Here is a 7,881-nt window from a genome sequence, read left to right as displayed (position 1 = left end):
TGTATTTCATGCAATATAATAACAAAAGTGGCGGAAATAAGAAACGAAAAAACTGTAAAACATATAAATGAAATCTCGAGTGAAGCGACGTCGTCGTAACATGACTACTCGAGAATAACGAACACTGATAGCCGCTCCTGCGAAAAACATGCGGAGAATGGTGTAATGTGCGTAAAATGCGAGACATATACCACTTTAGCTGTGTTAAAGAAAATGCCAAGAGAAAGATCTGGATGTGCGATAAATATGATGACTTTGAGTTAGATTTAAAACTTAGGAATGAAAACTGTGCAAATGAAGCAATCAGTGTGCTGCTGAATGATATTATGGAACTGAAACGTTAAGTATAACACACTGCTACAGCAAAAACTGTGTGTGAACTTGCAAAATAAGTGTATAAAACGGAGCATTACAGTGTCCACTGCATTGAAATTTTAACAAACTACCAAAAATGCCCACTCAGTGATCTGAATAAATTCAAAAGTATAATAACTATACAGTGAGAGAATCTGAAGAATGTGTAACAGATGATTTGGAGTTTTTAGATGAGGCTATGCTAAATAATAAATTGTAATATTCTATGAAGCTACCAGTGTGGCAAGCTGATTCATTGTGCCATATTGTATAAGGCAATACAGAGATAAAATTTGTGATTATTTTACTTGTATACAGATTATTTAGATACAAAGAGACTAATATGATATGCTGATTCATTGTGGCATACTGTATTTGGTTTGCAAATGGCTCTGAGCACTATGGGACTTAACATCTGAGGTCATCAGTACCCTAGAACTTAGAACTACTTAAACCTAACTAACCTAAGGACATCACACACATCCATGCCCGAGGCAGGATTCGAACCTGTGACCGTAGCTGTCGCGCGGTTCCAGACTGAAGCGCCTAGAACCGCTCGGCCACTCCTCCCGGCATTTGGTTTGCAACAAGAGATCAGTTTGTGTTACAATCTACTTTTGTAAAGTGCCTAGTTACTTTTGTTAAAGCCTCATTGCAAAATAATTAGGCAAGGATAATTGTAAAATAACTGTAATGCTGTAACTATAAAACATATGACGACACCAATTACATGTAGGCCTAAACATGTTCAAAGGTGAATAAATATTTTATTCAACTAATCAAACAGAATGTATTACATCTCTGTAAGAGAATGTTATTGTTCGGAGGTCAGAAAGTTACAGAAATAGCTGTCGGCCAACTGAAACAAAGAAATCTATCGACAGCTTTTGGACAAAGTGTTGCTACTTTACATAAAAACCCGCTCAAGTGCGACTAGGACTCATGCTCTGAAGGTTCGCTGCAAACTTAATTATGTATGTAGATAATAACAATAATAATAATTTCTTGTGGCTCCATGGCCTGGTCCAAGTCTTTCTATTGGACGCCACTTCGGCGACTTTCGTGTCCCTAATGAATGAATGAGAATGGGAACTTACAGTTCAAGGTTGTACGAAAATCACATGTTGTTTCGGGCGGCTCCTGATGTAGCTGAGAGGAGAAGGCTAGGTTAAAACAAAGATAGAGAAATCCGTGATCCCACCGAGATTCCAGTGATGGCACGAACTCTGAGTGTTCAGGCACGCTCTTCACCTCTAAATTACCGCTTCTGACATGTATCTGGATAATTCATCCACGTGTTTTTATGAATGAGTTTAGCCGCGCGGAGTGGCCGTGTAGCTAGAGACCCCACGTCACTGATTGCGCGGCCCCTCCCACCGGAGGTTCGACTTCTCCCTCGGGGAATAGGTGTGTGTGTTGACTTAGTGTAAGTTAGTTTAAATAGTGTGTAAGTCTAGGGACCGATGACCTCAGCAATTTGGTCCCTTAGGAATTCACACACATTTGAACATTGGAATGAGTTTTCTGGCGTCAAATAATGTGACATACATCTTCTGATTGCCTTGGCTCAGAAGTTTAAATTATTTACAGGGCCAAGGAACCAGGCATATTAGTGTTTGACATAAATTTAAATTTGATACCTCTACCCGTTCCTGAGAAAGGGTGGTCTTAACACTCGGATAGACTGGCAGATAGACAGGTGGACAACGAAGTGATCTTATAAGGGTCCCATTTATACCGAGCGAGGTACTGAACCCACAAAATATCGTTGTTTCTGTACATTATTGAGAGTGAAAAGTTATCCTTGCTGATATGATGGACTGGTTGTCAATGAAATAGCAGTATTGACGTTTTCATTAAAAGTGGTGCCGCCAAAGTGTATGCCGTTCTGTCAACCCTAAGACGTATACGTGTAATGACGGGTGAAGAATTACATTCGCCAATTTAAAAAGTGCCCTATTCTCATCGTACAGCAAACGGAAATCACAAGGAGAAGCGATGTAATTAACAAAATATTTTCCTGGGTCCGTAATCAAATGCAGGCTCTCGATTTGCCGCGAAATTGTCGCGAGGTACTTAGAACGTTAACAAAGTTGTTTTTTCTAATAATAATCCCATCAAAGAACTTGGCTGTGACTTGTGCTTTCACGCGTTGCTGGTGGGGTTCCTTATTTGATGCTTTGAACGTTTTTATGATAGGTATTACCCCACAGAATACGCTAAATCTCTTTCTGTAGAAAAGTAAAAATCAAAGCAAAAACTGATGTACCAGAATTTATATGTTTTTCATTTGAAATTACTGTTAGTTACATATTGTTGTATAAGATTTGTGAAGATAAAATCTAATTTTGCTAATATTTTAAACACTTATTTATTTCGTGATTAATCTTGTCATATTCCTTGATGTCACAAAAATGCTGATGTCATTGATGTCACATAGGCCAACTTTTGAGACAGCAAATGGGAAAAAAATAATGTCATAAGATTGGATTTGAACTAGGAGAAAAAAAATGGAACTACGCTATCAGTTCGCTTGGTATAACAAGGCATCTGCGAACTGATACAGTAGCATTGATTGCTTGGAAACTGACATATTTCATTTCCTGAGGTTTTTGGTCTCTGAGCTTTTCAATGAAGCTGTAGGAGGCTAGTTTCGAACTGCATCACACAGGGACCCGAGATCATGACAGTATCGCGTGGTTGACGCTTTACGTTGCAACCTTGAGTTACTAAAGCGTTTAAAACGACTCGAAAAGATCTTCAATCATAACTGCTTATCGTTTCGTGTTACCAGGATCCGCAACCGAACTTGCATGGCCATCATTCACAGTTTTCGAATTCTATTTTTCTGTCACTGCGAGACATTCCCTTGCGTGGTTTGCTTTGTGATTGCAAAATATGCGTTATTCGCAGCCAAAGAAGTTTTAATCACCAAACGCAAACATCCACAAACAGTATTATGTTGTCTTTTCATTTGTGTTGTTATGTATTACATATTGTGCCAATGCAAGTATTCGTAAGGAAAACTGTTTTCAAGTATATAATATTAAAGTGAATGTTATTCACTTGCAATGTTAATAGCATCTTGTGACACTAAAGAAAGCGAATCGTTTCCAGTGAATGAGTGTTTTGGTTTGTAGTCTGCTTAAGGTAGAAACTAAAAAATACCTATGACAGACCCCGGGGAGGAGAATCACTGAAATAATTTTGGTTACTTTTTCTTTATAATGTTTGAGTTGCAGTCGGGGCATCCAGACATTATTCGTACCGGTACTACGCTGCAGATCCAAATAATTGTTACAGAAACGCGAATTTAACTCACTGGACTGTACTAGTTATTTCCGCTCCCAGCCAATGTGGTCGGCGCCAACAAAACCGCATCTTCGAAGGGCGAGTTCCCCAATTGTCAGTCAGTTCAAGATTCCCATGAACTCAGCAAATGTAGTCTTCCTGTCGCTAGTCTAAAGGATAATTGGCAAATTGTAGAATACTATGTGAGAGTAGAATTATTTCTTGGTTTGCTGTAGAATTATCCTGGTAAATTCATTCCATACTTTATTGCCATTTAGATTAAATGTCCTGAAACACTCTCTTAAGGGGTGACAAAGAGATAGAAAATTTGTTGTTTTGAGTCGAGCAACAGAGACTGCAGATTACTTCACCATTTACGTTGCGAATTCTCCATCTTAGTTATCATTGGGACAACAAGAGAGTGGTGTTTGACACAGTAAATATGTTAGCTTACAGTAAAGTGCTTGCCCTTCAGGCAGAAGAGTGCGTTAGTTTTCAGTTATAATCTCACTGGAGACAAGATTTTTACCTCCTCTGTGAAAGAGCCTCATTTTTTTTCTTTTCTTTTGAGTCAGCAGTCTTCTGACTGGTTTGATGTGGCCCGCCATGAATTTATCTTCTGTGCCAACCTCTTCATCTCAGAGTAGCACTTGCAACCTATGTGCTCAATTATCTGCTGGATGTATTCCAATCTCTGTCGTCCTCTACAGTTCTTGCTCTATACAGCTCCCTCTAGTACCATGGAAGTCAGTCCTTAATGTCTTAACAGATGTCCTATCATCTTGTCCCTTCTCCGTGCCATTGTTTTCCACATATTTCTTTCCTCTCTGATGCTCCTCAGGACCCCCTCATTCCTTACCTTATCAGTCCACCTAATTTTCAACATCTCAAATGCTTAGATTCTCGTCTATTCTGGTTTTCCCATAGTCCATGTTTCACTACCATACAGTGCTGTGCTCCAAACGTATATTCTCAAAAATTTATTCCTCAAATTAAGGCCTATTCTTGATACTAGTCGACTTCTCTTAGCCAGGTATGCCCTTTTTGCGAGTGCTAGTGTGCTTTTGATGTCCTCCTTGGTCCTTCCGTCGTTGGTTACTTTTTGCCTTTTTCCTTAACGTCATCTATTTCGTGACCATCAATCCTGATGCTAAGTTTCTCACTGTTCTCATTTCTGCTACTTCTCATTACTTTCGCCTTTCTTCGATTTACTCTAAATCCATATTCTGTACTCATTAGGTTGTCCATTCCATTCAGCAGATCATTCTTCACTTTCTGTCAGGATAGCAATGTCATCAGCGAATCGTATCATTGATACCCTTTCACACTGTATCTTAATTCCACTCGTGAAACTTTCTTTTATTTCCGTCATTGATTCTTCGATGTACAGATTGAACAGTAGGGGCGAAAGACTACATCACTGTCTTACAGCCTTTTTAACCCGAGTATTTCGTTCTTGGTCATCCACTCCTATTATTTCCTTTTGGTTTTTGTACATATTGCAAATTTCCCGTCTGTCGGTATAACGTACCCCTATTTCTCTCAGAATTTTGAACATCTTGCACCATTTTACATTGTCGAACGCTTTTTCTAGATCGATAAATCCTAGGAACATGTCATGATTTTTCTTTAGTCTTGCTTCCATTATCAACCGCAATATCAGAATTGCCTCTCTGGTGCCTTTATCTCTCCTAAAGTCAAACTGTTCGTCATCTAACATATCCTCAATTTTCTTTTCCATTCTTCTGTGGATTATTCTCGTCAGCAGCTTGGATGCATGAGCTGTTAAGCTGATTGTGCGATAATTCTCGCACTTTTCAACTTTTGCAGTCTTCGGAACTGTGTGGATGATACTTTTTCGAAAGACATATGGTACACTGGCAGACTCATACATTCTACACATCAACATGTATAGTCGTTTTGTTGCCACTTCCCCTAACGATTTTAGAAATTCTTATGGGACGTTATCTATCCCTTTTGCCTTATTTGATATTAACTCCCCAAAGCTCTTTTAAATTCTGATGCTGATACTGGATCCCCTATCTCTTCTAGATCGACTCCTGTTCTTTCTTCCATCACATGAGACAAATCTTCCCCCTCATAGAGGCCTTCAGTGTACTCTTTCAATCTATTTGCTCTCTCCTCTGCATTTAACAATAGTGTTCCGGTTGTGTTCTTAATGTTGCCACCCTTGCTTTTAATTTGACTGAAGGTTGTTTTGACTTTCCTATATACTGAGACAGTCCTTCCGACAACCACTTCATTTTCGATTTCTTCACGTTTTTCATGCAGCCATTTCGTCTTAGCTTCCCTGCACTTCCTGTTCATTTCATTCCTCAGCGACGTGTATGTCTGTATTCCTGAATTTCCCTGAACATTTTTGTACACCCTTCCTTCATCGATCAGCTGAAATATTTCTTCTATTACCCATGGTTTATTTGCAGTTACCTTCTTTGTACCTATGTTTTTGTTTCCATGTTCTGTGATTGTCCGTTCTAAAGATGTCCACAGCAGGCAGATTGACAATTGGTAAAGAAATCCTAAGACAACTTGTCCCCCATACAATTTTTCGCTACCTTGGTTCTGTAACCCGTGGATCTAAAGGTGAAAATCTTGCTGAATTTCACATTTGTTAGTGCCTTCTTTTCTGCTTCTGACAATTGTACTGACTTACTTGTGGCACTGAATAATTTGTTAACTGGATTTTGTTATGTATCTGCCTCTACAACTACACTACTGGCCATTAAAATTGCTACACCAAGAAGAATTGCAGATGATAAACGGGCATTCATTGGACAGTTATACTATACTAGAACTGACATGTGATTACATTTTCGCGCAATTTGGGTGCATAGATACCGAGAAATAAGTACCCAGAACAACCACCTCTGGCCGTAATAACGGCCTTGATACGCCTGGGCGTTGAGTCAAATAGAGCTTGGATGGCGTGTACAGGTACAGCTGCCCATGCAGCTTCAACACGATACCACAGTTCATTAAGAGTAGTGACCACTGTTTTGTGACGAGCCAGTTGCTCGGCTACCATTGACCAGACGTTTTCAGTTGGTGAGAGATCTGGATAATGTGCTGGTCAGGGCAGCAGTCGAACATTTTCTGTATCCAGAAATGCCCGTACAGGACCTGCAACATGCGGTCGTGCATTATCCTGCTGAAATGTAGGGTTTCGCAGGGATCGAATGAAGAGTAGAGCCACGGGTTGTAACACATCTGAAATGTGACGTCCACTGTTCAAAGTGCCGTCAATACGAACAAGAGGGGACCGAGACGTGTAACCAATGGCACCCCATACCATCACGCCGGGTGATACGTCAGTATGGCGATGACGAATACTCGCTTCCAATGGGCGTTCACCGCGATGTCGCCAAACACGGATGCGACCATCATGATGCTGTAAACAGCACCTGGATTCATCCGAAAAAATGACGTTTTTTCATTCGTGCACCCAGGTTCGTCGTTGAGTACACCATCGCAGGCGCTCCTGTCTGTGATGCAGCGTCAAGGGTAACCGCAACCATGGTCTCCGAGCTGATTGTCCATGCTGTTGCAAACGTCGTCGAACTGTTCGTGCTAATGGTTGTTGTCTTGCAAACGTCCCCATCTGTTGACTCTGGAATCGAGACGTGGCTGCACGATCCATTACAGCCATGCGAATAAGATGCCTGTCATCTCCACTGCTAGTGATACGAGGCCGTTGGGATCCAGCACGGCGTTCCGTATTACCCTCCTGAACCCACCGATTCCATATTCTGCAAACAGGCATTGGATCTCGACCAACGCGAGCAGCAACGTCGCGATACGATAAACCGCAATCGCGATAGGCTACAATCCGACCTTTATCAAAGTCGGAAACGTGATGGTACGCATTTCTCCTCCTTACACGAGGCATCACAACAACGTTTCACCAGGCAACGCCGGTCAACTCCTGTTTGTGTATGAGAAATCGGTTGGAAACTTTCCTCATGTCAGCACGTTGTAGGTGTCGCCATAGGCGCCAGCCTTGTGTGAATGCTCTGAGAAGCTAATCATTTGCATATCACAGCATCTTCTTCGTGTCGGTTAAATTTCGCGTCTGTGGCACGTCATCTGCGTGGTGTAACAATTATAATGGCCAGTGCATGCTTCGCATCCTTTCGTGCACTCCTGTAACTTCATTATGACTGTGTACGGAACTTAGACACAGACTGTTTCGGAAACAAAAGTACATATTATCCTACT

Source organism: Schistocerca piceifrons, chromosome 6 (genome assembly GCF_021461385.2).
Source record: "Schistocerca piceifrons isolate TAMUIC-IGC-003096 chromosome 6, iqSchPice1.1, whole genome shotgun sequence".
NCBI lineage: Eukaryota > Metazoa > Arthropoda > Insecta > Orthoptera > Acrididae > Schistocerca > Schistocerca piceifrons.
This window is presented reverse-complemented; position numbering follows the sequence as displayed.